Here is a 13,832-nt window from a genome sequence, read left to right on the forward strand (position 1 = left end):
TCTTCAGGCAACTTTTTGGACAGAGCATGGGTACGACATCTGTGATGTCCCTTACTTAAGTAATGGGCAGGGAAGGGCCTAGTAGACAACCCTGATGTACCGACCTGATCAGTGGACCTGAGATATATGTCATGTCACACATTTTGACATATGCCAAACACTTGTCTATCCATTTGGTGATAGTTGTTTATGGCCACATATGACAGTGTTGATTGAACACCTCAGTGTGGCTTTGTGTCAAATGCCTTGACCTGTAAATGTTCAACAAGATGATACTTTTATCATCATGAATGGCCTCAATGACCTCTTTGAGGACATCTATCAAATGTAATGGACCTGATGTAGCAGTAACAACTCACACAGGTCTAATATTACTATTGGACATGTAGAAGAGGTCTATGATGGCATCTTAATGGACCTCACAGTCAAGGAGAGTCAGGATGTGTCTATACATGCATGCATCAGGTGCTGTCCCCAAACTTAGATGGATGCATGTTGATGTACACCCTTGTATGGGAACATAGGCCATGTGGAAGGTATGTTGAAGTGTTTATTCAACCTTACCAGGAGGGTGTATGTGCTGGGTCATACCATACTATGTTGATCTGTGATGTTGTCACAGCACATTGATTATGTGTGATAGGTCTGGATGAAGGTAAGACAGAGCATAATGCCTATTGTGATCATCGCAGGTTTTAGACACAATCACACATGCAGGTATCAGTGAGAAAGCCCCCAAGCTGGGGATTAAACTGCACTTCAGCTGATGGTTAAACAAACTGGTTCAGTAACAGAACACATCATGTGAAAGTTGGTCAATCAACCTGTACCAGTAGAGCTGTCAACTTTGGCAAACCCCAGAGATCTGTGCTTGGCCTTCACTTTTTGAATTGTATTTCTCTATACAGTTTGGACTAAAGTATATGGCCTTTGGCTTATCAAATTTGCTAACTCTTGCATCATGTACCAACCTGATCACTGGTAATAGCACAGTACAGCAGGAGCTAATATACACAACTGAATGGTGACAAATATATACAAAAAATGTGTGTTTATAATGTTGCTTGTGTAAAAATTGGAGCTATGTGTTAATCACAGCATTGACAGTCCTGATATGCAGAAACCCAGTGATGCAAGCACTGGGAGCACATTTAGATACCAATCTGAACTTTGCCCACCAAGTGACCACACAGCTATTGAAAGCCTATGTTGTGCACATCATATGTCACATCAACATATTGAGATCTTAGGACTGTATTACTGTAGTCAAACATCATTAGAGCACTAATAGAGTATAATGTTGTTATTTACATGTACCTCATCAGAGTCATGTAGGAGATGAAGACCACAGGGCTTTCTCAAAAAGATAACACAGGGCCTACACAACATTCCATGATGTATGTGAATAGATTAAAAGCAGTGTCTCTGTATACTTTATTGCATAGGTTGAGGTGACTTCTGCCTGGCCCCCCAAGCCAGTCCCTCACCCTGCCCTGGTGGGAGTACTGCATATCCAATAATGTGATATAGATGATGACATCAACAGTGTCTGTTGAGAAGAAGAAAATAGTGTCCCACATGCTGGTGTAAAATGCTCTCTATAATGTCAAAGAAAATCTCTCTCACACACACACACACACACACACACACACACACACACACACACACACACACACACACACACTTGATTGCAGAGAGAATAGAACACCTACCAATCTAAGTACATAGACTACAGAACACAGTACTTTATACCAGTGCCACACCTCAAGTCTATCTTGGAGTATACCGGACAACAATTTATAGCTGATGACATCAGCAGTGTCTGTTGAAGTGAATGTCAAGAAACAGCTTGCACACACACACACACACACACACACGCACACTTGACTGCAGTGAGAATATAACCCCTATCTATGTAAGTACACAGACTACAGAACACAGTAGTTTATGCAAGTGCCCAAGCTCAAATCTGACATGGAGTGTGTCAGGCAATACTTTATAGCCAATGACATCAGCAGTGTCTGTTGAAGCGAAGATAACAGTGTCCCATATGCTGGTGTAAAATGCTCTCTCTAATGTCAAGCAACAGCTCACATACACACACATAACCAGTTTACTTCTGTGAGAACATAACCCCTACCTATCCCTAAATACATGGACTACAGAGCACAATACTTAATGCAAGCACCACAGCACAAATCTGATTTATGCAGGAGTATAGGTGAACTTATAGTAGATGACATCAGCAGGCCATATGGGATACAAAACATTGGGAGGCCTGTATGAAATGGATATGTAGGCATTAGCAAATACCAAAATACTCTCACCATATGGCATTGGAGCAACAAGTGTGGGATAAACACATTTGCTCTGCTGTCTAGACACACACACACACACACACACACACACACACACACACACACACACACACACACACACACACACACACACACACCAAGTTGACTGCAGTGAGAACCAATCCCCTACCTGTCTAAGCACATGGACTACAGAACACAATAATTAATGCAAGCACCATGGACCAAGTCTGATTTCCAAAGGAGTGCAGGTGAATTTATATTACATGGCATCAGCAGGCCATGTAGGAGACAAGAGTTTGTGAAGCCTCTATAAAATGGATGTGTAGGCCTGATTAAGTATCAAAATACTGTAACTGCATGGAACTACAGCAGTTACTGTGGGATACTCACTTCTGCTCTACTGTCCAGGCACACATCAACCAAGGTGACTGCAGTGAGAACATAATCCCTACCTATATAAGTACATGGACTACACACAGTTCCTAACACAAGCACCATGGCACAAGACTGGTTTCTACAAGTGTTCAGGTTAATTCATGACATTGGCAGGCCATGTATGGGACAACAGGTTGGGAGGCCTGCGTAGGCACGTAGAGTCATATGTTCATAAGAAGCTACTAGCCTAACAGCACTGTGCTGGTTAGAAGTCTAGTTGTGTGAAAATGCAAGAACTCTTACTAAGCATAGCTGGATGGTCATTTTAGCAGATTGTGTTTGTGAGCAGCACTAAATAGCCCTGTCCATGAAGGACATAGATGCCAGCCCAGAAGTGACTTTGCAATTACCCAACCAGTTGTCAAGGTTGTGCTTGAACAGACTCATTGAGGAGCACTGCTTCACACACAGTGGGAGCCTATAACAAAGGACTGTGAATTGTTATGGACATATCTGTCTCCCCAGCATGTTCTATTTATGTCACAAGCTAGGTTGACAACTCTGGGGCAAATTATTGTTGCCCCATTTGAATTGTGGATGTCCATCATTTCCAGAACCAGGGTTTAAGACTGCAATGTAGTGCAGCCATAGGTCAACACTCAGCAGCCTGCATGATACCGAGTACAGTGACAAGTATGTTCATCTTCCCATGTATGTCATGTTTGGAGGCCTGGGAGTCCCCCAGGCTCAATCCTGTGTTCTCTCTAATTGCTGCAGGTGTCTGATGAGATACAGAGAAATGTGATCATTGTACTGCATTATTGGTGTGATAAGGGTAGAGTGCAACAGAGATATGACTACCCTGGTCTTGGATGTGATGCCCATATGTATGATGGGCATAATGCAGATTGTGTGTTTCACCACTATGGGCACAGAGGGATGAAAGTAAAGATTGCTATCAATATGTGTTCCCAAGTCTCACAACATTGTGTTTGAGCTTATGGGGTTGCTAAGTATATCATAATTAGCAAGGGCACTTCATTAACAAAGGTAACAAAGAGTCATTGTATGCTTAAAGTTCACTTTAGGAGTTTGTCACCAGTTAGTCTGTATCAGCCCTATTGCAATATGTTACCTTCATTGGGATACTCTATATGAGTGTGTCCAGTTAATAATCATCTGCAAACTTGATAAACCACAGGCCATCTACTGTGAGGGCCCAGCACATGTCCTTGTTGTATTCCACTGGTGAGTGGATAGTAGTGGAGGTGCAGTCCCCAAGTTTGACAGTGTGTCTTCTGTCATTTAGCCAGGAGGATATCCACCTAGTACTATATAACCTAATTCCCAGATCAGTGCTCTTCATTATGAGATATGAAATGGGGATAGTGTCAAAGAATTTTGATAAGTCAACATAGGCAGTATGTCCTGTTTTCCCTCATCCAGGTTTTTGGGGTCAGTATCCAAGAAGACCACAAAGGTCAATAAGCAAGATCTACCCTTGACAAAACCAAAGCAGGTAGGGTCAAGTGTGTCGAAAGTCACCTATGTCCCTGTGGATATGGTCCATGCTGATTCCTGCACTAGCTTTGCAGATAAAGCTTTTTAGGCATATGAGTCAATAGTTGCACTTTTGCATGTTATCAAATTGATGAGCATTGCATACCACCCAACATTTTATATTACATTTTGTAGTGTGGTTGATATTTGTATGAAAAAGTACTGAGACCCCAGGTTTGTAGTGCTGGGGGGGGGGTGTCAACACATGGATGTATTTTAAATATGTGACATACAGTTAGATAGGGCCTCAATTTATAATGTTTCTACATATAATTTCATGTCATACAAAAGAGTTGGACAGTAAACAGCAGTAATATAACATAATATATACACATTTCTATAGCGTGGTGAGCAGAGGGCTTGTGTGACAACAAAGTGCATACATATGTGAGATACAGATATTTGCACCTGCTACTTAACTGACTCTGTGGCAGTGCACTTTATTGCAGTTAATGCAGTGATATATTCCTTTTTGGGGTTAGATGGTACTGGGTTCAAATACAGGTGTATGTCATAGCTTAAAATGCTTTTCATTACAGAGTGATAATACAATGACATGAACTGTTTATATGAGATGTGTTGCAGTGCGTTGGCATACTGCTGTTGTGTTAAGCAGCACTGTGTGGGGAAAACTGCAACTATTTGTTGCTGCTCACCATTAGTGTGCCATGCACACCTTTTCACAAACATAGAGCCCAAAAACTGAAGGGATTCATTGCTCCTCCTGCATTGGTAAAGTCTGTAGTAGTACTGAGTCTCTGTAATACAGCTGCTACTTAACTAACTCTGTAGCAGCACATGTTAACTGCATTAACATGTTCTGCTACTTAACTAACTCTGTAGCAGCACATGTTAATGCAGTTAATGCAGTGATACATTCCTTTTTGGGGCCAGATCTTAGTGAGCTCAAATATAATTGTATCTAATACTTTTAACTACCATCTTGTTACCGTTGCTATGCACTGGTGCCAGATGTGCACCATCGAGCAATAATGCATTAAAATAAAGAAATGTGGAAGATAGGACTGTGGTGAAATGGGGAGCAAGCAGGGGGGGTAACAAATGGAAAGCAATACAGGAATGCACAGGGGGAAGGTAGGAAAGAATCATAGCTATCCATGTCTTCAAAAGTAAAAAGTGATAATATATGCAGCATACTAGCTGAAGTTGGACTGTCGCCTCCAGAGAGAGGGGTGACCACAACACAATCATGTTGTATAGCCAAATGAACTGAATCAAGTGTGGCAAAAAGACATGTGTGAAATGGAGAGCTATGTAAGGAATGATTTTTTTTTGTGGGACAGGTGCCCATTACTTTTTTTCTTTTGGAGAGGGAGAAATGAATGTTGAGGAAGAGATGTAGGTATGTCTGGGTCTAGTAAGTTAAGTAGGTGAGGAAGCAATTGCAGACAGACAAGACAAACAAGACAAGAGATAGGGACGGCGATGGACACAAGAGGTCAGTGGACACCATGGATGGGGTGAGGGTGGCAACATCCAGCACCCATGATTGTCAAGCTGGGTGACAGTGAGAATCAAGTCATCACCCACAAGACTGTCATCACTGTTACCTCACTCTGCCACTGGCTTGAGTGCTTGACATCACCTCCACCCCCAATACTACATAAAATGAGGCAGAGCAGCCTCTCCATCAGGTGTAGGTTTATGCCAACAGTGTGCCACACAACCCTACACACCATACCTGGCAACGCAGTGCTGGTGATAAACTCACCACCTCTGCCACTGCTCCTGGAGGGAACCACTGGACTATCTTCTGGGGCAGGACTACCTGAGGTGGCAGATAGTGCAGGGGCAGCAGAGGTGATGCTGCCAGGTTGGCTTTCAGGTGTGCTGGGCAATGGTGCCATAGACAGCTGAGTGGGGAAGGCCTATCCTTCTGTGCTGTGGAGAAATTTGTGATGTGGTACATATGGATGACATGGACAAGTTTTGTTGGCATGTAATAAAATACAACAACAAATTAAAAAAAAAAATAGGCAAGGAAATAAATCAATAAATAAAATAAAAAAGAGAGATAAGGGTTTGGGTGAGAGACAGAAACAAAGAGATAAGATTAATAACTTCATATGTGACATACAATGCATTAATGCAATTATTTGACTCTATTATCTTAACCTTTACTCTTAACAATACCACCCCCTAACAGATAACTTTTACTTTTAAGACTACCAGCTCCTAACAGATGCACACTGTACTACAGATTGCAGCAAGTACTCCTTTACATGTGCATATATTGCACATATGCATGTTCCAGTTTTACAGATTACAGTTTATAGCAGGGCATGTGTGCCACTGGTATAGAGCTTTTACTTTAAACCTTTAAGTTACACATAATTGAAGAATTAACAGTATTGTATATTGGGAGGTGTGGTATTTGAACCTACAACCTCTGACTAAAGTCTAATATTGTACTCTTGGTTTGTGCTGCAGACTATTGCATGCACACTTGTTTTTACAATTGAGATATACATGCTCAATTTGATACAACTGTATAAAGTAAAAAAAAAAGCTATCTTTAACTTTTAATATTACAATAACAGTACTCTCCTGCTGCATACATTCCACATGCCTCCTTTGTCCTCTCCAATCTAGTACCATGGGTCCTAACATTGACCTCCCTTTCTATGGCAGCTGTGGAAAAAAAAAGGAACAGAACAAAATACCATGATGAATACTAGTCTTCCCTATGTTCAGCATTTAACTCTTTGTAGTTGATACTTACACAGGTATGGGATGTCCACAGTCCTAAATTCCCCAATCCATTGGTTAAGGGTATCCTTCTTCCTCCTCTGGAGGTCATTGTAGTGATGCCTACATTGTTCACCAGTATGGGGGATACCAGTGGTACAGGCCAAACTATCACAGGCCTCTAACTTATACTGGGACCAAGAATAATCCCCCAGCAGTAATCTGGCACTGTGGTGGTTCACTAGGAGTACAGCAAAATAAAAAAAGGATAGCACTCAGTAGCCAGCAGTATATCATATTCTTCACCTTTATTGAAGTGTTTAGTTATTAAACCAATTTGCATCCTAAAGGATGAAAAAAGTTACAGACCAGTTTCAGCACTGAGTGCCTTCATCAGTGTAATAAAGAACAACACCAGAAACTCAGTTTAAATATTCCAAATCCCCCTCTCCCTATGGTTGATCATAAATATTCATTAAGACCAGGTGAAAACAAACCTCCCAAATTAATAATCCAAGACTTAACTTTTTGATTTAAAATATTAAGTCACCCTAGTTTATTATTCCTATTAAATGTGATCATATCAACAAATGTAAAGCTGAATTTAGCTATGGAATATTTTTACTATGTTTAAACAATGCATTAGCTGCACGACCACATTTGATATCACTCATATTTCTGATATATGTGCTTTAAATAGATGAGCTTTCTGGCCTGTATAAATTGCAGAACAAGTACATGTTGGCAATTAAATCACCCAAGCAGAACTGCAATTCCCAAAGACATAAATATCAAATACTCTAGATGTATTTTTGGAATTAAACTTTTTTTTTTTACAAACATATTTACAAGAAGTGCATGGTTGACAATCTTCCAAGAATAACCTTCCATGGTGGATTGTTGTGAACCAACCTGTTGATAAGGCCCCAGATTTACTATTCTTCCATACAGGACTAGCTTAGTCCTGCAATGAAGTGGCCATTTAGGAGTAGGACAACAGTGTGCCATGCATATTAATGAAGACAGGCTGTCTGAGCTCCTAATCTTACATGGAGCATGTAAGAGTGCAGGGGGCATGTCTGAGAGCAGAGCTCTCAGAATATACATGCCCCTGCAATTGAAGAAAAGAAGAAAGTCCAAAGAAATGAGTGAGATCGCTCATAGGTGTCCGCATATCCCCAGCAACATTCCCCCATGTGTACAACAGCAATAGTAAATTTTTTATTAAGAAACTGATCAAAGCTAACCGTAGGTGCGTGGGTTTTCCCATCGCTTAGCTACAGTTAATGCAGCTTAAATGGCTGAAGAGAATAACAAGAAAGATATATGCAAATGAAGTATAGCAATAGTCTAGTGGGCAGAGCATTCACCTTACAAGCAGACATTCCCAGTTCGAGTCCCACTGCAGCACATTCCATTTTCCATGGCAAATCACGTTATAACCAATATTTTAGTTGCATGACCCACTAAATAACATGTATTTGTAAACTGGAGTACTACATTAATTGCACATGTGAGTTGTCAGTGTCATAATGTTGCAATGTCCCCAGATAAGCACACATGCTCCATACAGTATATGTACACAAGAATACAAATGGAAGGTAAAATATGTAATGAATGACAACTCCATACAGCTTCCAAATCCCCCACCTTCCCAAGAACCATTAGATATTACTGTCTAAATCAGTGCAATTGTAAGCAGAAGTAAGCAGGTGTAAGCACCAATAAGCAGTAGTAAGTGAGTTTAAGCCCATTTGTGCAGGGGTAAGCAATGCACATACAGGTTAAACAATATTGAAGTTAACTCTCTGTAAGCATATTTAACCTGAGGTTAGCAGTGCTTTCCCTCACTCAAACCCACGCAGACCCATTTACAACTGCTCAAAAGTGCCTTAACCACTCTGTATCCAATGGCTTTTTCTGCCCAGCAACAAAATAAATAGCCTTGCAGGTGTTGAACCCAGGACCCTATACACTATAGTCACAAAAGTTAACCACCAAACCATCACAGCAGAACAGAAGAATAAGGTATCACCAAACAAGTCATCACTACAGTAAAATCAAACAGAACCTGTGAAAGGAATCAGTATACAGGCATATGTTCCATAACCTACTACATAACATAAATATATGAACTGGAGTACAGCAGTAAGCCCAGATGTGAGGTGTAATTGTAATAGAGTGTTGAAGTCCCCAATAAAACACAAGGACCCATACAGTGTACGCACACATGAATCATGGATACCAAGCATATATATAAGATGTAATGAATAAGAAATCATATAGTTGTCAATACACATACTCAGTAGTACTGAACAATTTTCCTTTACTTCCTAAATTGTGTAGTCCTTGTTATTAATATGACTGTTGCATCACATATGTTGTTTTATCATAATGTACACATAGCAGATACATATGGTGAGATATATCTGGGAGGGTATACAAAGCCATGGGGTTTACACATGGCAGGAATATGGCTTGTTGGCTGTTGGTAAAGCACCCACCAAGAGGAGAAAACACTGAGAGAAGAAAGGAGCCACTTTTGAGATTTTAAGTATTTTTCCTCTGTTTATTTGCTAAGTTTTTCTGAATAGCTGCCTATTTTGAGCATTTTCTGGCTTGTTAAATTTGATTTCTGCATTAGTAACTGTATTTAGAGCACAACCTAGAGCTGTTTACTGAATTTCCTGTTTGCACTTATTTTTAAAATCGCTTTTTTCTCAAAACTTGCATTTTATCTGTCTTTGGCCTAGCACTCTTATGTGGGGTCATTTACTGCACTGTTATAACTTGTTGATACTTGTGAACATCTGCTATCTCTGAAAAAACAAAAAAACAAAAACAATCTTGCTTTTTTCCACACTTTTCTGAGATTTAAAAAAGTTCAGTTACAGGCTTGCTGTTCTTGAACTGTTTGTAAGTTTCTGTGAGGCCATTTTTTGCTTGGGCTAAAGGGAAGTCTCTCTGTTGATCAGTGGCAGTGAAAAACATTAAGCAGCCTGCCTGCCCCTGTGGGAGTGGTTACTGACTTGAAACTGTAGTTTTATTGGCCATTTTGGGTCGATTCTAAAACTCCTTCATCTTCCTCTCTTAAAACCCGCTTTTGCGCGGTTTTGTGCATAGTGCAACAGCGGGCAGCACCGCCTAATTGGGTTTAAACTATTCCTGGCTCCACAAAGTCTGCTCTTCACTTTTTCCCTTAGAACTGCTCTATCTCTCAATTTAAACACCATATTCTCATTCTAAGGCCCTTTACTGGTCCAATTAAGTAATCCTACAAGTTAGCACTATTAAACCAGAAGCACTACTTACTCTTATACTCTCTACGATTACCCTGTCCTCTATTGGTCCGTCTTAAATTCAGTTTCCCTATTACTCTAGAATGTCCAAAGGTCAGTCAATGGTTTCCTCTCCAGTCCAGATGGTGAATCTGGGAATTTTGAGGCAATGTTACAACTGTCTCATGTACACGGACAACCCTCTCCTCCTCCAAACAGGTTCAAATATATGTGAGAGATACAACTATTTAGCCAAACTGGAGGCTGAGCTCTCTCATCTCAAAACTGGTGTAACCAGTTAGGAGGAGAAGGTAACCTCACACACCACAATTCCAGTATCACATAGTCCCACCACATCAGTGAACCAAACACATAAATACACAAAAACATACTCGGAGGCTCTAAATAAAAATCTACCTAAGCAACAGAGACCTCCAAAGCAGACATCCAAGCAAACGCTACCTCAAAACAAAACATGCACAACACATAGCCCACAAAGTCAGTGTGCCAAGCAGCCACAGCCCTTAAGGCTGAATAACACACCTGATACTCTTGTTATAGGTGACTCTATTGTCAGACACACTGACGTCCCACTCACCAGGCTGAATAAAGAGAAGGTCACGGTGAGCTGCCTGTCAGGTGCTAGGATCCAACACATAACGCAAACACTCAGGTCACTCCAAAGCAAATACAAATATGACTCAGTCATTGTACATGCTGGTGTGAATGACCTGAAACGTACCTCCCTGGACTACATGAAAAGAGACATAGAGGAGCTCTCTGATCATGTAGCCCAGGCTGGTATGACCCTGACCTTGAGCAGCATCTTACCCTCACCTAGAATGATGCCAAAGTACAAAGACAAAATGATCGATTTTAACAATTGGCTAAAACTTTGGTGTCATTCAAAGGGGATCCAGTGTCTGTCAGCTTGGGATGACATGCTCGAAAAGCCACGTTGCTTCACTAGGGATGGCTTGCACCTGTCACCACTGGGCTTTCGGATATTGGCAAAGGCACTTGCCACCCCCATAGTGCCTTTTTTAGGCAAGGCTCAAAAGTCAAACCCACCCCCATAGACAGCACAAGGAACAAGAAACTAAGGGTAATGCTGCTAAATGCCAGAAGTCTTAACCTCAAGATGCATGCACCCGAAGATCTCCTCAGTATGGAGAACATCGATATCTGTGCAGTGACAGAAACCTGGTTCAAGGCTCCAGAGAGCACCCCAGCACTGCCAGGCTATACCTCATATCATGCTTTTCGGCCCCAAAACCCGGACCGAACCACAAAAGGAGGGGGAGTTTCCATATTTATCAAGGATATCCACACCTCCAGGTTAGTGGCATTGCACGAAGTATCGGAGACCATCCATGTGCAACTAACAGTGGGCAGGACTGCTTTTTAGTTTATAGCATCCTACAGACCACCCTCTCAAAGTCAGGAATCCCACTTGGCTTTCCAGAAAACATTGAGAACATGAAGATCTCTCTGAACACCATTATATTGGGCGACTTCAACTACCCAAACATTGACTGTGAGCACTACTCAAGCCCCAGCACCTTAGCTCAAAGATTCCTAGAAATTATAAACTCAAATGCTATGGAACAACTAGTCACCACTCCCACAAGAGTGGACAACATACTAGACCTGATCATTACCAACATGGGGACTCTATGCTCCACACCAGAAGTATATCCCTCATTGGTAAGATCAGACCATAAATTAATTTCACTGGATGTCCACATCCCCACCACACCCCCAGCCCAGAAAACCACAGTGAAAAACTTCTCAAAAGTGAACTTCTCACTTCTCAAATCCAAAGTGGAATCCTTCAAGGCCCCAGGGTCAGTGGAAACTATGGCCCAAACTGCAGAATCCTATATAAATGCATTCTACGGACATCTCCAGGAATGCATGGATCATGCTATCCCAAACAAAGCCAAGCCCCAATCATCCAAAGGCAGGCGTCCAGTCTGGTGGACCCCTGCCATAAATAAACTGTACAACAGAAGGAGGAAGCTACTACATGATTGAGCAAAATCCCTAATAGGGAAGGCATCTCTGATCAGTACTAGCAAAAAATTACAATCCCTCATTAAATCCTCCAAGGCCAGCTTCGAGAGAAAAATTGCACAGGACACCAAAGACAATCATAAGGCTTTTTTCAGTTATGTTAGAAACCTGGGATGCAACTCCCAGACTTGTTCTGAGTTGATTATAAACGACAAAAAATACACTGAACCCACAGACATCGCCAATATCCTGGCAGACAGGTTCAGTGCAAACTTCTCCACCCCCCCCCCCAAAAGAGCAAGTATCTATCCCAGCAGAGGGCTGCCTCCCAAACATCTCAGATGCTCAGGTGAAGGCTGCCCTCTCCAAAGCAAAAAACACTGCTTCCATGGGACCAGATGGCATCCCAGGTTGCATCCTACATGAACTCCTAGAGGAACTAATCCCTCAAATAAAACAGCTATACAATCTCAGCCTCACTACAGGATATGTGCCCACAGAATGGCGTACAGCAACAGTGGTCCCACTCCACAAAGGTGGAGCCTCTACAGAACCTGGAAACTATCGCCCCATAAGCCTGACTAGCTTAGTCTGCAAGGCTATGGAGAGGATCATCATGGAGCTCATAAACAAAGACATTGGGGACCTACAGACACTAGATCCTACCCAGTTCGGCTTTGTCAAGGGCAGATCCTGCCTTTTGAACCTGGTTGACTTCTTTGAAACAGTCACCAAAGCCATCGATGAAGGGAAGGTAGTCCACACAGCCTATCTGGACCTTGCAAAGGCATTTGACACAATACCCCACTCGGGCATCATAGATAAACTATCCAGTTTAAATTTAAATCCCTATGTCACAAGATGGGTCGCAAACTGGCTCAAAGACAGAACCCACAGAGTGAGAGTTGCTGGAGCCATGTCAGACTCAAAACCGGTCACAAGTGGTGTCCCACAGGGTTCTGTCCTGGGACCACTCTTGTTCGGTATATACTTTTCAGAGGTACAGGCAAACGTGGGATGACTATGGCTTACCAAGTTCGCAGACGACTGCAAACTGGGCGCCATAATCAACTCTCCAGCTGACACAAACATCCTTCAAAAAGGTCTCACAGAGACAGATAACTGGTGCCAGCGCCATGGTTTAAAGCTAAATGACAAAAAATGTATAGTCATACCCTTTGGCAAAAACAATGTGCCCACAAATTACCACATAGGCGGAAACCCATTAAGTACAGAGAAAGTTATTAGGGACCTGGGGACCCAAGTTGATAGCAATCTCTCCTTTGAAAACCACATTGCCAAAGTGGTTAGAAAGACCTTCTACATAGCCCACCTCATCATGAAGGGTTTCACATCTAGATCAAGAGAGGTAATCGTGCCTCTTTATTCATCCGTCATCAGGCCCATCATAGAATACAATGCCCCTTTTGGGATGTACCTTACCCGACACCTGCAGCAATTAGAAAGACCCCAAAAGTATCTCACCAAGAGGATCAAGGGTCTCAAACAGATGCCATATGCTGCTCGGTTAAAAAAACTCCAGCTCTACTCAGTTGCATACCGCCTACTACGAGGC

This window comes from Protopterus annectens, chromosome 5.part1 (assembly GCF_019279795.1).
Source record: "Protopterus annectens isolate FY-2018-M chromosome 5.part1, PAN1.0, whole genome shotgun sequence".
NCBI classification, from domain to species: Eukaryota; Metazoa; Chordata; order Ceratodontiformes; family Protopteridae; genus Protopterus; species Protopterus annectens.